Source organism: Thunnus thynnus, chromosome 7 (genome assembly GCF_963924715.1).
Source record: "Thunnus thynnus chromosome 7, fThuThy2.1, whole genome shotgun sequence".
Classification (NCBI taxonomy): domain Eukaryota; kingdom Metazoa; phylum Chordata; class Actinopteri; order Scombriformes; family Scombridae; genus Thunnus; species Thunnus thynnus.
In genome coordinates, this window is record NC_089523.1 from 12,645,104 (window position 1) to 12,662,771 (window position 17,668).

Sequence of the window (17,668 nt, forward strand, 5' to 3'; positions counted from 1 at the left end):
TTGTTTGTTTTTACCTACAGCGGCCCTAGCACAGCCTGCATATCGAAAGCAGCACATTAACAGAGCAGCAGCTTCAGTGCTCCTTCTGTTTCTACACAGGATCCTTTCAGGTACAGTACTGAGTGTATGTTGTGTTTTGGAAGTGTTCAGAGCCTCACACGCAAAAACTGTAGTGTATGCGGGTAAAACAGAAAAAAATAGACTTGAAGTTTAAAAATACGCTACAGGTCACGGTTAAGTGAAACGCAAGCTGATAAATGGCCTGTGTAGACAGCTGTATTGATTAAAATAGAAGCGTCTGTTCTGTGAGACACAAGACTGAAAAATGCGGCTGAAACACTTTCTGTGTAGCACAAGCTAATGGCTTTTACTTTCTGTCCGTCCCCCCCAAAGTCTCAGTTTGTTGTTGATGCAGCTTATAACAGCACAGCCCACAAAAGACCACTAGCTGTTTGTTAAAACATGTTGTTGAAAAATAGAAGTTTTGTATACTTTATTTTAATATCTGTTAATGACTATGTTTTCAACATATAACCAGTTCTGCAGGATCTCCTGAATTCTCCAGATTTCTTGGCAAAAGCAGTTAAAAATTGAGATCCTTTACATACGTTTCAGTGTTAAATGCCACTGCAGTAATGGCAGATTGTCTATTTCTGCTTGCAACCTGGATTCGTCTACATTGTCAACAGAAAATACTAAAACCAACAGTGAATTTATCCTACTGACAAGTATTGTCTGTGTATCCAAAGTCTGGGTACTAAAGTTTATTTTGAGTCAGTTATACTGTACATACCATACTAATGCACCAAATGTGTATTAATCCACAACTGAAAATAGTCACCAACAAATGCCCTGTTTACTAAAGTTGAGTTACATTTTGCTAAAAAAATACAAAATACAGTGCTCAGCTGTTTTAGTAAATTATTTATCTTTTTTTTTTTAAATGAAAGTATATATTTGTGATTTTTAAAGATTTACATCTTCAGTAGGAACAAATGGGCTTGGGGCAAAGTGCCACACACAGGGTAGGGATGTTGGAAAGTATTAAGAGACGGACCAATTCCCTGCTGATTCGGTGACAATGACAAAAATATAGAATGTCGCCAGCCTTATTCTTTAAAGTGTATCTCATCATGAGTTTGTGTGTGTGTGTGTGTGTGTGTGTGTAACAGAGAGATGTGTGAGTGAGTGAGTGATATATCGAGTATAATGTTCCATTTATATAGATAGGGATCCTGCTCCTAAGCCAGTGGGGTTCATTAACTTCTTCATGATGATGATAAATGTTGTGCTATATAACATATGAACAAATGCAGCAGCGTAATACCAAACTGGATTCACTTTTATTTTTTCATGTCTTCCATTAAGCCACTTTTCACTTCTTCCCTCTTTTGCTCATTCTTTTACCCATCCTCCCTCTTATCGTCTTTTTCTGCCTCTCTGTTTGTCATGCTAACACTCAGCCTATGTTCTTGTGTCTTTAACTCTCTGGGCCCCATTTTAACGATCTAAAGCGCACAGTCTGAAGCACATGGCGCAATTGCATTTAGGGTGTGTCCAAATCCACTTTTGCTATTTTAACGGTGGAAAAATGGTCACTGGGGCAGGCGCGTGGTTCAAAGGGGTTGTCCTTTGTCTCCTAATTAATCATGGGTGTGTTTTTGGTGTAACATGCTATAAACCAATCACAGTGTCATCTCCCATTCCCTAAAGAGCTAGGTGTGCTTGCACCTTGGCAGATTGCTATTATGATTGCGCATTTGCCAAGTAGTAAGAAGGAATGCTTCTCTGCAGAGGAAACGGATCTGCTCGTGCGCAAACAAGCACACTTGCCTCTGCAGCTCCTGGACTCTCCTGTGGTCAGCCACAGACCACCAGTTTAAGATCCTGTTCATTAATTTGCTGCAAATTTATCTTTGTTTGGTTTTTGAAAAGGTTTATTTTTTTAATGACAGCTTTGGTTTCTTTAAAATCGTTTTGTTCAGTCATGGAGTAACAGATCAAATCAGCAGGGTTTTAATTGCTGAAAGTATGGAAACCTGATCACTGTACTCTCAAAAATGTTAAAGAATATTTGTTAAATATTGTTCAAAAATTAAATCATTAATTTTAATCATGTAAAGAATCATCAACACAGTTATCAGGACTTGATCAGCTCTCCAAGGTTCTGATCCGGCTGCTGGCAGCAGCTAGAAGCTGTGCAGATTTATTTCCTTCTTTAGTTTAATAATTGTTTCCACCTCATTTATTTCCTCGTGTTCCTCGTGTCATCATGTATTGATGCAGCAAGAAAGTCGATCTGTGTCTGATCTGTTGTTGTCTGTCTGCTTAAATACCTACATGTGTTGCCACGATTTGGTCAAATAATTAAAAAATTTAATCCATCATTACTGCAATTAGTTAATTCTGATAAACATTATGCCCAAGCATTATGACATGTATTTTTTAAAATGTGTTAATATACACAATAATAATCTTTCACACTGTAATCCTTTTATTTGTTACCTTTTGCATGTTTGTGCGCTGCTGCGTGTCCTGTGTGTGTAACAAACGGCGTGTATGTTGTTCACCCGCCTGTATAGGTGCACATTACTGTCTTGAAAACACGCCCTTAAAATAACAGTGAAACACTGCACCATTGACTTCAGACCAGGTTTTTGTTGGTCAATAGCGCAATCACTCTCTGCTGCCTCAAGATAGCAATGCGCCGACAATGCGCCTGACCACACCTTACTTTTAGACCAATACATCCATGGGCGCACTGATGGGTGCAAGTGCCTTCGCTATTTTAACAACGTGGGCGCTGGGCGGGAAAATGACAACTGCGTCAGTCTTAAAATAACAAAGACACTTGCGCTGCGCTTGGCGCCGCTTTGCGTCGGGCGTAAGATAGGGCTCTCTGTGTTCATAGCCTCGTTAAATGTGTTCATTTTCTATCATTTTACTGTCTTTATCAACATTTCTCTCACATTTCTCCCTCTGACTCTTGCTCTCACTTTCTGTCTCTGTCCTCGACAGCACAGACACAACTAGTCTGCCCCTCAGAAATATGTGTGTATGAGACTGCCAATGAGGTGATTAATGGCTTGTTTGTTTGTCTGTGTGACTATACCCATTCCCGTCTTCCTAATTAAAGATATTTGCTGATTTCGCTGGGCCCCACCCGTGTAGCGCTGTTTATACAGCTGATTCTTACAATACAGTTCTTGCTGAGGGCTGTTAAGCCGTTGCTCTACAGTGGTTTAATGAATGTCTCTGAACTTACTTTTTGAAGGGGGTGGGATGATTATTTTTGTCAAGTGTAGACATGCCCAGCGTATTAAGAAAGCTCCCTGTGAATGTGTGTGTAGTGTCTGGGTTTGTGTGTCTAAAAATGCAAGCGTTTGCTAGTTCACGTGAGTGTTTCTATATGTTTGTTGTCCTAATTATCTTTCCCAGGAATGCTTGCAGTTTTTTTTTTTTTAGGGGGAGATAGTTGGATAATGATGTTCTTTTCTTCTTTACTTAGATTGGGGAAACTTTCCAGAAACTCAACAGAAATTATGACAGTTGACCAATGTGCTACACACCAGAGCAAGTGTTGACTTATCTGTATGTGTACACCGAAGGATATGAGTATTATATAACGTTTTTTTAGTAGTATATTTGCCTCATTCTCAATACCTCTCAGGCACATTGCACAGCACCTGTAGTGCTGCATTTTAAAAAGCATAGAAAGCTTCTTTTACCATATCAAATCCACAGCTGAGTTCACCAGATACTTATAGTGATCGGGGTCAAAAGAGAGCCAGGCTTTTGAGACAAGCTGTTATTAGAGAGTGAGCTTTTTTTTTTTAAATATCCTATTCATGCTTTATTATCATGTTTGGCATGTTTTATCATTTTTTAGTAAAAAGCCTTGCTGTTTTCTCATCTGCTCCCATTGCTGTGTAACTCTTATTGTTGTTAATGTACACACTCTCCTTCATGTTGTCATGGTACATAATGCACTATTCTACATTCCTATTTCATCCACTGACTGTGGTGATTCTATTAAATTGTACTGTTGGGCCTCAAACCACGAGGTCACACAGAGAAGGCCTACATGTACCTGCTGAGGCTTGACCACGAGGTGCTCTTTCCTTTGTCCCCCTGAGACAAAGGAACAGCACCAAAAACGCTGCTTACAGAAAATGGGTCCATTGCAAACTCCATTTCCAGTGATGCTTTGCAATTTTCACACCTCAGCAGGGAACAGTCAACATACAGTCTCTCATTGGTGGAGACGCTCCTGCACAGCGGAGCGTCCTGATGACACAGCCAAGACATCACCACCCCTTTTAAATCAGAGCACGCCCTGAAAAATACGCCATTCCATGTTGAACTGAACTCGGGGGAAGTTACTGCCGTCCGTACGTGCACTCTCTGTGGACAAAGGAACCGCTTCTCTCCCTCTCACGATCGCTTTCTCTCCTTCTTCCCTCTCTTGCGACTAACATGCACACACATATACACGCACCGACACCCTTTAACACATCTGATGGTCAGATAACGTCGGATAAAGCGCTGCTCTATTTGCTGTTATCCACCATCAGACATGTGTGTTACACAGAATTTGATGAGTGCAAGACGCCGACCACCAGGTGATGCCATCTTGCTATTGTGTAACCCAGACACCGCCATACTTCCGCCATTCGGTTCTGGCGTGACGTGACTTCCTCCCATAGTCACGTCCACGTCGCAGACTGACGACGTCATCACGTCAGGCCCCGTTGCCATCTTGTCACACACACACAAACACTCACACACACACACACATGTATTCCCCTGCATGTGCTCAACCCTGTATATAGCTGTTTGTGTTTGCTTAGGTAGAATTAGATTTTAGGATAGTTGTTTGTTGAATGAAACATTTGTTAACATTGTTAATCTTGCTAAGTTTAATAAATACTGTTACATCTTTAAAGAGAAGTTCTTCTGTCATTATTGTGTTTATTGTGAAAAGTGGCTGATATATCTCTCAGATATTAACATTCTAGGTGAACTCCTTTTATGAGACTACCTTGTTCGGTTCCTGGTTTCTGGGTGTTGCCCCGTATTTGTTTATTCATATTAATAATTCTATTAATTGTTACAATTAATTAATTATCATTGATAATTGATAATTATTGCAAATAATCAACAGCTCCTTACAGATCCAACAGCTGGTGCCCAAATTATTGATTGATATTAATAGTATTTTGATTTCATAATTGATAATTATTTATGATAATTATGACTTATTAATAATAACCAAACGCATTCCTATCCGTCCCAACAGTACTCAATGCCAAATTTTTCAGGCATACCTGCTGGTGTAACCCAGACCAGTATCAATACTGGATAATTCTACACCTCACGATTTCCATCCAGTGCCGGCAGACAGTGCCAGTGTAGGAAGTAGTGTGCCCATGATCTATGTGTTTTAGTTTCTGTTGTATAACCATACCCGTACCTTAACCAAGTTTTAGTTGCTGAACCATAACCATACTGTAGTATCCATGCACAGATATTGCACAAAGTGAGAATTTAGAAATTATATTGGCATTGGACATGAAAAAACAAAACAAACAAAAACTTAATTGAACGTTTTCTGGAGTTTTGTAGCATAGGTCAATATTTATTCATGTTTTTGTATGCTGATGAGGCTTTTGTAACCAGGCCCACTAACATATAAACATTCACACCTCTGGGTGTTCAAAAACATACTTAACGTGTGTTTCTGTACTGTGGAAGGAAATACATTCATACACTGGGAGGACATGCAAATTCCACACAGAAAAGCCCCGGCCTGTCTATTTGAACTCAAGTCCTCCGTGCTGTGAGGCAACAGTGCTAACCACTGCCCCACCACGCCGACAACTTCAAAACACAACAGTGAGATTGCATCCAAAGGCTGTGATGCAGCGACTCTGTGCTGCTCCCTAACTGAATTTTATGAAGTTAAACATAAAAAGAGTCTTTGTGTGAAGGCGTGTATCCAAGTCGCTGTGTGCCTGTTTGCGACAAACACGATGTGAAATACAGTATGTGTGTCTGAGAGAGCGCATATACAACTGTGTTTGGTGCAGCGCTGTGTTAAGGCTAAACACACTTAAGGCTAAGCAATCAGCGAGTAAAGTTTCCTCGCCGCTGTCATTAAAGCTCCACATAAAAGCTTAAGCTGCTTTTATCCTTCTAAGGAAGAAAGGGAGAATGTCAGCACATAATTAAATTAGATGAAAGGAGGGGAATTAGAGGCTTCCTCCTCTTTAAACACAAACGACTTAATCAGAACCTTGGGCTAAATGAGAGACAGACGGCTACATGATCATGGGGAGGATAAACATCCCTCTCCTTGCCTCCATCATTTTTGCTGTCTCACTTTCCTCCATGTCTTTATTATCTCTTTTACCTGCTGTACATCTCTTACTGTCTGTCTGTCCGCCCCTCTGGATTTTGCTCTCTCGTACTCTTGTGTCTATCCCCCATCCATATGTTTGCACAACCTGTGAACATTATCACTTTTGCACCCTTTCCACCTACTGTCTCCTCTCCTCCATCTCCCTCCAATTCCTCCAACGTCTTTAACTGCATTTCAAATTTCACCTCTCACTCACACCACTTCCCCTCTCGCCTCACCTGCCCCCTGTGCTCTCCCTCTGAAAATCCGAAGTCGGGACCTTGAATGCACCACTTGCAGCAAACAGGGCCCAGATGTATAAACCCGTATTGATCATGAATATGAATTCCGTCATACCTGACATTGATCTGTTTCATCACACACGTCCTCAGAGAATGGCAGTTTATTATTATATGATCCTTATAAACAGTGGCTTTGAAGGAGGGCATGATGCAAGGGAGCGCATCAGAGGAAAAAGCTTCAGAGATCTTGTTTGCTAGATTGAGCTCTGCCTTTAATGTCTGGGAAGGGTTTCATTCGGAAATGAGATCCCCCACTGCATCAAACTGACACTAATAGATGCTAATGAAGCTATTAGTTATCAGAAAAAAGTCTTACATTCTGAAGGGTGTGACTGCCTGTATGGACCATTTAACAGACACTGGAATTCATATATTGTATATGTGTAGATGTATATTTATGTTAGTCGAATTGAAAATGACAGTTTTTCATTTTTCCTACATATTTATTCCGTTCCCCACCATCCAAGCATCACATCAAGTGTGTGTATGGATTATAAACCTTTGCCTCAGTAAAACATTCACACATGGCTACATCCTACAGATACATTCCAGTGCTTACTGATGTTACCTGCATAGACAGCAGAGTTTGCTGCCACTAGTGTACTGTAACTATATCACTGGAAACACTAGCCACGTTTAATTTAGCCCACAGTAGCAGGAAAGGTGAGCAAAAGAAATTCCAGGGTTAATGATATTCACCTTTCAGTCCTCAGGTGGATTCAGAGGAGGATGGAAGCAGAGTGCAGGAGGGGCAGAGAAGAAGAAGGTGAGGAGGGAGTTGTAGAAAAGGAGGTACAGGTTTCTGTGGGATATACAGTCAAAAATCAGGGGAAAGTAACAAGTGACTGTTTTATTTTCCAGGATTTTTGTGACATGTTTGCATTCGTTTGCAACGAGAGATGGCTGCCTTCCTGCTGTCTTTCTGTTTTTTGTTGTTTCCCCTGTTTATATCCCTAAGTGAGGCAGAAGGGGTGTTGGGGTGGGGGGTGGAAGTGGCGACACACAAAGGGAGAAAAACACTGCACATAAACTACAGAGAGAAAGTGCAAGACAGTTGTGTTCAAGTTGAACTTGCATGATAAAAGCACAAAAGTGCAGTTGTCCTGTTGCCTACACCACAGTGGAGAACAGCATGTGTTCAGTGTGTGTGTGTGTGTGTGTGTGTGTGTGAAAACGCATTTGTGCGTATGTGTTTCTGCGTGCATGCCTTGTTTCCGCATGTGTCAGTATGAAAGCCTGTTGTCCCACCAACTTCACTACAGACCTGAGGGAAGCAATGAGACTGCTAATTAGCAGCGCAGAGGGAAGCAGCCCCAGCGGCCAATCAAATCTGCTTTTGAAACCGGTTCCCCCTGAGACGCCATGGAAACGGGGCGGCTAAGTAACCAAGGCAATGAGATATGATGTCACCTATTTAGTTGTACAACACAACTGTAATTCTAATCTAAAATGAACGGCAATTTTAGATGTCCTCTCTTGTGTCACTCACTGTTTTCCTGACAGTTGTTGGCTGTTCCTGGCCCTGCGGTCGTCTCATTTGCCCATTTAGTGATTTCAAAGGAGAAATGTTGAGGAAGGAGTTCAGAGAGAGATGAGTTCATCTAGAGTGCATGTAGTAGATGTCTTGCTTTTTTTTCCCACAGATATGTTTTCAGTTACCCAGCCTAGATAGCAGGAAACAAATTCATGCAATGGTGTGTGTATTTGAAGTATATGTACATACCAGCCCGTCCTCGCAAAAAAGACGACAATATAGGTCTAAAATTCAGTCCGGCAAAAACGACCTATAGTTACATTTACACCATCTAACGGCCGTAATAATGACCAGATGAAGTGACATCAATATAAAATGACTTAATAAGTTGGCTGGATGGCTAGATAGATAGTTAGATGGCACAAAGGGGACTTTGCTGCAGGAGACCACTGCTCGCTTCCCTTTTCCAACTGTGAGTGTCATGTTTCCAACCGCGAATTGGGGCATTTAAAAAAAAAAAAAGTAACGTCATAGTGTTTACTGTTCCCATGATGATGAAGGTTGCATAACTCTAAGGAAATATGAACCACATTCAAGTGTTTTTTTGTGCCTAAACCTAACCAGACCTTAACCACAGCATTGTCACACCTTAAAACATCATTATTATTATTATTTTTTAAATTTTTAACAGTGATTTGTAACAGTTTTGGAAAGCGGCATATCACGGTGTGCCTGTTAAAAATGTACCTGTTCAGAATGGTTGCATGGCCTCTGGTATTGCTACTTCAATGCATAGAAAAATGAATACTGTTGATGTAAGGTGTGAAAGAGTACCAACAACATGAAGGAAACTATCATTCTATCATATATTCACAGATGTTAGTAATAGTGAATCTATTCTCATTTCAAGTATAATGAGGGCTGCATTTAAAAATAAAATTCGTAACAGAGAGCTTTTGAAGAAATGTGCATCCTAAAATATAATAGAACGATCATATTGGTTTATTAGATTGTTTACTTTCTGTGGCTTCAGTTCAAATCATTTGAGTGGGTGTATTTGCTCAAAAGATTTGTGCTTATATGAGACATACTGGTTTGAACTGCCCGTGGGAAGTAGCCTTAAATATCCATCCATTCTTGATTAAAAGCTCTGTTTTCACTGTCTACTTTTCATTTTTTAGTGCATGCCATGTGAAAAAACTTTCCTTGAGCTGAGCTGATACTAAAAGGTGATGTGAAAACACTGCAGACCACTGCCTGGTCAGTCATTTATCTCATTCATGGGCTTTATGTTTTAGAGAAAGCTTTCCACCACTCCCTCTCCTCGCTTTCGAGAACAATGTTAACATTTATATTAATTATATATAGGCTATACAGTATATCTTATGCGTGCATGTGTGTGTGTGTGAAAATTAGCCGTGAGGAGTCAGGGAATAGATCATTTCTGAACATGATATTGGCCTCTTCGATCTGCTCTCTATCTATTATTCATCTTCTCGTCCATCTATCTCCCACCCCACACCATTACAAAGGTCAAACTGTCCTCATATGTACTGTATGCACACTTACACAGGCACACACATCCACACAGTCTCATCAATTAGCATTAACGCATTTGACTGTGTGTGTTCAAAATTATGTCCTCCTCACCCCTGTCCATTAATACGGACTCAAACACTAAACGAACAACAGGCTTCCATTTATTGTGAATGGAAATTCTGAATAGCATCCCAGTGCCTCCTCCAGTCATTCAAGACTGAAAGGACTTACTGTGGCACAGCCTGTAGAGGTTAAGGACTTTATGCAGATTTCTTTTAACATACAGGAGCAACAACTAGAGACAATCAATTGTACTTGTTTTGACTCTTTTGGGAAACAGATGCACAGCTGAGCTTTAAGTGCCGATACAACTATGTAAAAGCTAAACAAATGTGGGAGAAGTCAGTCGCTGTGGTACAAGGATTCATCATTCAATATGATGTACCTTTACACTCCTAGGACTTGAAAACAATGCATGGGAACATGCACCACCAAATAAACTACAGGTACTCCATATAGTGGCAAAGAGAGAAAATAACTGTCCAATCAGAGCTGAGTATGTAAATTACAAGCCTATAAGCGTTAGTCTTTCCGAAAGGCAAGCTGGAGCCTGCTACTTTGAGTTCATATGTGAACAGAGCAACAGGCTTCACGGTCACTGGCCAAATTAGCAAGGCAAAATTTACGAAAAAAGAGGCAGAACAGGAAAGTAAGTCGGGAGGGTTGTAAGTGTAAACTGAAGGAACTAACATGGCATTTCACAAGTTGAGATTTTATACACCTTATTATCAAACACTTTATTGTTATCACCCTCACTGCTGCCCCCATGCTGCTGGTTGTAATATCTGGCAACACTTTTTCATTCGAGTCCCATATCTCTGTAAAATTGTCTGAACATAGGTAAGTTACAATTTCATGGGTCAGAGTTCAATTAGCTTGAATCAGATCAGCTCTTTTTCCATGGGACTACAATGATTTGGCAATCTCATGAGATTTACTGTCACTTACAGTCATCTGTGCTCTTAATCCGATGCAAATCTGTTACATTCGTCATCTGTCAAAATTACAGTTCCACCACGAAAGAGGTCACCTGATAACATCTGTCCGATCTCAGTGAGGATTCCTTGTTTTTTCATATTTTTCATCATCTTCTGTGTTGAGAATTATGGAGGGCAGCAGTGGAAATAATTAAAAAGAGCTTTGATAGCATTTTAAGAGCAAATTCACGAGGCTCATCCACCTACTCAGCGTGGAGACCATTTAGAGAAAGAGCAAACTCAAATCCATGGGAAATGCTAACGATAATGAGATGGATGACATGCATGGCAGCATGTGATAAGGAACATTTATTCTTTGAACAGGCTCAAGCCAGATTTCTTGGGGATACTACTAAATTACACAACATTTCAATCATACATGGATAAACACAGACTTCTTTTATCCGGTGTGAATGCACTGCATAAAGCACAGACATGGAGGGTACATTCTGACATCAAATGAGGTCACTAGCCAATACTAGTTATATGCGAATTGAGCTTATTTTTTCTTGCACCGGCCCCCAGTGAGGCAGTGTTGCAGTGAAAGACTTTAGCCCTATTCATCACAAACAGACTGTATAACTTTGGCCCTGGCAGTTTCTCATTCATCCGCATTAAATACGAGGATGTTGGAGGAAGGATGTCATTTAGCAGCAAGAGAGAAGAAATGAGAAGGAAAGAGATTCAAGTTGTTGAGGAAATCTCAGTAACCATCAGTCTGCTCAGGACAGAGGAGGAAAACTATGTATGTACCTATTGGATGAGATAATGCTGCAGAATTCAGTAATCAGACTGATTCAATTAAATTCAACAGTTGATTGAACAACATTAGCAAACTGATTTAACACACAGATAATGTGTTGCCAAAACTACATGAATGTCCCAAAAGCATCAGAGACTTTCTACATGTGTAACAACCTGGACAGAGTCAGCAACTCTTAAAAGTTCAATCTGTCATCTAATTGTGAACTAAATTATGGCCCCACCACTAAAAAGATTGGGACTGCTGTCACTCTCACGCTGATTTACTGCTCTTTCAATACACTACCCAACATCTAAATCTGTGTTAATACCCGTGTTAGCAGAGTGGAAGGCAATGTCCATCTGTCAGACAGTCAATGTCTTTGGTACAGACTGAATAATCTCAATGATTATTAGATAAACTGTAATGAAATTTTGTACAGACATACATGTTTCCCAGAGGGTGCATCCTGAAGAAGTAGGTGATCCTCTGACTTTTCATCTAGCGCCACCATCAGGTCGAAGATTTCATTTGTGCAATACTTTGGTTTATGTTAAAATGCTTGCAAAACTAATGACATTCCCATCAGCCTCAGCTGTACTTTGTGCTTAGTGTTAATTAGCAATTGTTAGCATGCTAACATGCAATGTAAACATGGTAAACACTATACCTAAAGATAAGCATGTTTGCATGCTGGCATTAGCATTTAGCTAAAATGCTGCTGTGGCTAAGGACAGCCTCACAGAGCAGCTAGCATGGATGCAGACTCATAGTCTTGTTTTATACATTAATGTTGTTAGATTGTGAGGTTTGTTTACATCATAATGTTAGCAAAACAAAGGTGCAAAGTGGGCATATGTTTTCAATTACAATCATATTAGACAAACAAAACAGATTTTACATCTTTAAGTCAAACTGTTAAGTTGAACATGAATATACCTGTAATTTGGTCCAAAAATACTGACTGATTCTTTAAGGTAAAAGAGATAAGAGTAAAAATTGTGTGTTAATTTTTGCAAGATAGATAGATACTATATGCTGTAAAGTTTAAACACACACTTTTTATTTTGTTCTGTTTTCAGTTAAGAGGCCACAATAATTGGTAACTTGCTGGCTGATACACAGGTTGCACTCAGGCCTGAGCAGTTTTAAAGTGTAGTGACTGCTGCCATTGTAATGCTGGCTAAATGCCCAGATGGGAGACTTAATCTTGATGTGCAAAATTTTTGGAAGCCTTTCCCTAATACTGACTTGTGCATAATCCATGTCTTTGTTGCCTTAATCCTTATTTATCCCGTCTTTTCTACTTTACCCACAAATCCCCTTGATTATCAAAGTGGACTCAAGGTAAAAGCAAAAGGGGATTCATCTGATTTCACCTGGTCACCTGTTCTATACTAAGAACTCATGCGTTTTATATTTGGCGCTGTCAGTGTGTAAGCAAGGCAAGCTGTAGGGATGAACCCTGGGCAAATGGTTTGTAAAGAGGTTGTTGTCCAACAAATCTGGAGGGTTTGGATATTATAGATAGAGAGAGACACTTTCATTTTTACATTAAAGTCCCCAGTCATATTGTGCACCTATTTAACAATATATGCCAAAAACAAAAATACTACAAAAAAAATTTTTCTTTGTATTATTATATTAAAAATCCAATCATGTTTTCTTCCTGTAAAACAAAATATGACGTGTGCTTATGTGGGTTTGAAACAACCAATTTCAACCAATAACATCATGACATCCACCCATCAATCAATCTTCAACTTTTAGCAGCACAGAGCTAAGATTCATTATGATTCAATGTTCAAATCAAATTCCTCCCAACATTATGTCCCGCCTGTCTATCCTGTTTCACTTGGAAATACGTAACAATATGGAAGTTGGATACTCTCAAAATGCCGCTTCATCTGGACTTTAAAGATTTCTGTTGTGCTTCACATGGACCAATCTTTTTTTTTTGTGGTTTCAAGTTCAAGCGTTTTGGTTCAAGGCATTAGTTCTTTTTATAACTTCCAAGGTTATGTTGAGTTTTACTCTATCCCTCTATGCTTGTATGTGAAGTGGTGGTGGTGTGCATTTTTAATATATTTTTGTTTGTGCACATACAAGCACATGTGTAGCCTGTTTACATTACATTACTCACATGTTCAAGTGGCTGAGTGTCAAACTGCTGTGTTAATTATCTCAAAACTAATTGCGCAAAATGTTCAAGACTTCACTGCTTCTTGCTAGGAGTTAATATTTGTTGTCCTTGAGTCTGACTGTGGAAGTTTTTCAAAAACAGGCAGAAAGACTACAAAGAGATACACTGCAGAAACATGGGAACGTCACTGTGTATTTTCTTACAAACACCTCCGATCTTTGCCTGTTTCCAACCCTCTTATCATTAACTACATTAACCACATCCACTTTTTTTAACAGCATAATCACAATGAATTGTCTGTGTAGTTACTTTTAACATACCATCAGTATCGAGATGGCTACCTGAGAGGAATTCAAATGATAATTAAATGCTGGTGTGATAGTGTCACAACAATCAATTCAGCAAAGCGCGCTAACCTGAAAGCACGTCTTGACACTGACTCAAGTAAAGCGTGAACACAGCGCCGTGTCAGTATAACAGCATTACTGTCACTATATGCATCAGTCATATTTAATGTAACCTGATCATCATCCACATCGATAGCATATGCTGCTACAAGACGACTCATGCTGTAACATCTGCCGCTGCCACAATCTACTTATTGTTTAATAGCCATGATTCAGGGCTTCTGAACAAAAGTCACTGTTGCGCACTGAAAATATTGTCCTCTTGACTAAGCTTCAGTTCCATTTAACTGAGCCTGGTTTTTGATGAGGTGTATGAGGGGAGACATTGCCCTAACAATAGTGATGGTAATCTTCATGTAGTAGTGGTGCTCATTTGCTTATCTTTATCTATTTCTTTTTAATAAATGACTCAGCATGATGCCACATTCATGAAACTGGTTGTAGAGAATTATACCGATGTTTATGACTTGTGGGCTTTTCACACAAATGTCTTGGGAGCACCTGAATCCCAAGACGTTTCTGTGATTGCAGAATTGGCCATGTGAGGGTTAAAAATAGCTACTAATTTGACAATATAGCACAATATTGACTTAATTTAGGTTTGATTACGTTGAACTCTGGACCGTGGCTGATGCGATGTGTATACCTTTTTAAGTTGTCTGGTTCCAGACCTCTGAATCACCACCCACACCTCTGGTTAAGTTATTCAAATAGGTCTGATGTTGTACCTGGCTGTGTGATGGCTTTTTTATTGGTTCAACCAGTCAACCAGTAAAAAACCAAGAGCTTAGCTGGTGGGTTTAAGAACAATGCTGTTTGTGAATGGACCAAATTGGTTCAGAATTTACGTAACCAAGATTGGTAAATCAAGCCAATGTCTCGGGATGCTATGAGGTAATTGTTTATATCATCTTGTCTGCAGCCAGGTTGTCTTGGTAGCGTTTTCAATAAAGACAAAGACTTTAATCATTTGCCTCATAGCATTCCCATTAAACAACCAATCTCTGAATTGACTTGGGTTCTGTCTAATCACAAACAAAAATTGTTTTCCTTACCTTTTCCATTTTGTGAGATGTGTTTTCAATTTCCTTGTTGTTTTTTCTAGTTTGCTGTTGTGCTTTTTCCAATGTTGATGTATTTTGCACCTCAGAGCCACTGTAAAAAAATAATTCTTAAATCAGCACATTTCTTTGATCAATATGAAAAACATCAAATGGTCATCATGACATTTCATGACGATTAAAAATTAAGTAAAATGAAGTTACCTAGTCCTAATTATGACTGAACATGAGTAATTACAATTTGGATTCTGAATAGTATGTAGAAGCCGGAAACTGGTAATTATGGTTACCCCCATATGATATAAACATGGCATAATTGTCACTTAAATTGTTGAATAGAGTTATTTTATTGATGTGACATTTAATATTACTACAAATATATTTTTAATTAGTCTAATTGATATTACTTGCTGTTTTCACTTCACATTTTTCTATTCATCTTTGAAAGCAGGGTAGAATAATCAATTTATATGTCAGCTACAAGGCAATATATATTAAACTGATGACTGATGAGAACAGTTCTGAATTTGAGAGCAGACACCGGTGAGAGAGAATCACTCCTTGACACAGAAAACTACTTACCATTATATTATGTCCAAGCCACTGAACATAATTTCTGTCATTATTCGTCCTTCCTGTTGTAAAATTTCTAGCCTGGAAAATGTCTGATCTTTCTGCCTGAATTCATTTCCGTTCCTGTTTGTCCCTGACCGGAGCTGATTGTCTCTTGCTAACACTCTGTTCTGGAATGCTCTTTAATGTTCCGCTTGCATTCTTCCATTCCGTTCGTCTGAATCTCCCCCAATCTGTTTTTATTTTCTACATCCAGCCACAGCCATGAACGCTCCACTGAGTTTCCAAGTGCCGGGGAATGGCACCCCTCTTGCTAATGAATACGCCTTTGTGGGTGCATGTTGTGCCGGAGACCGGTTGAGTGGTTAGATGCGTATGTCTCAGACAACAACCCTGTGATACACACACACACACATACACACACACGCAGACAAATATGCACAGTTGGTATCCTTTTAGGAGGGACATCCTAACTAATGAAGGCTCTTTGTTTTAATGGTAAGTCAATGAGCCAGCAAGCCTAAGTCGGTGAGAGATCCATGAGTGTGTGTGAGTATATGTGTTTGCCGTCAGTGAAAGTTATGGTAACAGACAGTAGCCCAGCACTTAGTGTAAGTACTATGAATGAAATGATCATTGTGATTAACATACAGTACAGAACAACAAGGTCACAGTCCATCTAGTGCACTAACCAAGCATCACGTCTTATATTAGATCCAAACAATGACAGGTTAGCATATACCTCACCAATAGATTACTGTAGCTTGTGAAATAACATTGTCACACGATAACATTTATAAACACAGAAAAACACAGAATACTGCCAAAATGAATCTTGGACTGAGGATATTGTCGGACAGTGGAAGGAATACGACTGACAAGTCTTTCATAGAGGAGGCAGAGCTAGAGGCGCAGGGTAAGCCCCTCTCATTTCTATAGGAACCAGGGGTGAGTGAGATTCACCCTGAGATGCTAAAGGCTCTGGACATTGCAGGGCTGTTTTGTTTGACATGTCTCTTCAATGTCACATGGAGGTCGGGGACAGTGCCTGTGGACTGGCAGGCTGGGGTTCTCATTTTTAAGAAAGGGCACCGGGGGGTGTGCTCCAACTGTTGGTATATCACTTTGGGAAAGTGCAGGGGTGCTGGAAGGAGACTCCTCAAAGTACAGAGAAACCTCATGCAGCAGTGGACTAGCTGTTTACATGTACAAGCATATCACCATGTCCACTGGGATGTCTTTTTGGCAGGGTAGTGTGGATGTATGGGGTACAGGGCCCATTACTACAAGCCATTTGGCCTTGTGAAACAAGAACAAGAGCTGTGTCTGTATTTTTGGAAGGTCAAGCATGTTTTCAGTGGGCTTTGGGCTCCTCCAGGAATTTACCTTGTCTCTTATTGTGTTTGTGATTGTGAAGGACAGAATCTCTAGCTGCGGCCGAGGTGTGGAAAGTGTCTGGTATATGCAATCTGTACAGAATAAAAGATGGGTATGGGACAGGAATGAATTCATTGGTTTTGCTTGAGAAATCAGTTTTTAGAAAAAAAATAGTGCCACTCATGGTGGATGAACATGGTGGCTCATTGTAAGCACTATCACCTCACAGCAAGAAGAAAGAAGAAAGTCTTGGGTTTAGCCAAAAGAAGGCTTTGAAAAACTTATCTAGTGATTGTCAGATAATACAAGCCCCTTGTTCTTTAAGGTATGCTGACCACAAGCTTTTTTCAGGACTGAAATGAACCCCATCCACACGGAGATACTAAATAGGGCTGAGCTTGTTCTCTACCTCAGTGGGCATCACGCGCCGCTGCAGTGTTGGACAAACGTAATGATTCAAAAATATAGACCCATTCCTCAACTTGTCTTTTAGCCAAATCACACAAGGTATTGAAGAATTGCAGTCAGAGGCATGAGAATGCAACTGAAAGGACTGCTGCACAACACTGAGCAACACTGATCTGCTTGGAAAAACATTGCATACCAGTCTGTG

General features: G+C 39.9%; 1 long non-coding RNA gene across 1 annotated transcript; it reads right to left on the bottom strand.

The window, feature by feature from the left end:
• Window positions 1-6,971: 6,971 nt before the first annotated feature.
• LOC137185905 (uncharacterized) lies at window positions 6,972-17,170 on the bottom strand. Its single transcript, XR_010928929.1, has 3 exons — window positions 15,688-17,170; window positions 15,100-15,199; window positions 6,972-7,504 (listed from the first exon to the last, which is right to left on the bottom strand). It is a non-coding gene; the product is annotated as an uncharacterized lncRNA (long non-coding RNA).
• Window positions 17,171-17,668: the final 498 nt, after the last annotated feature.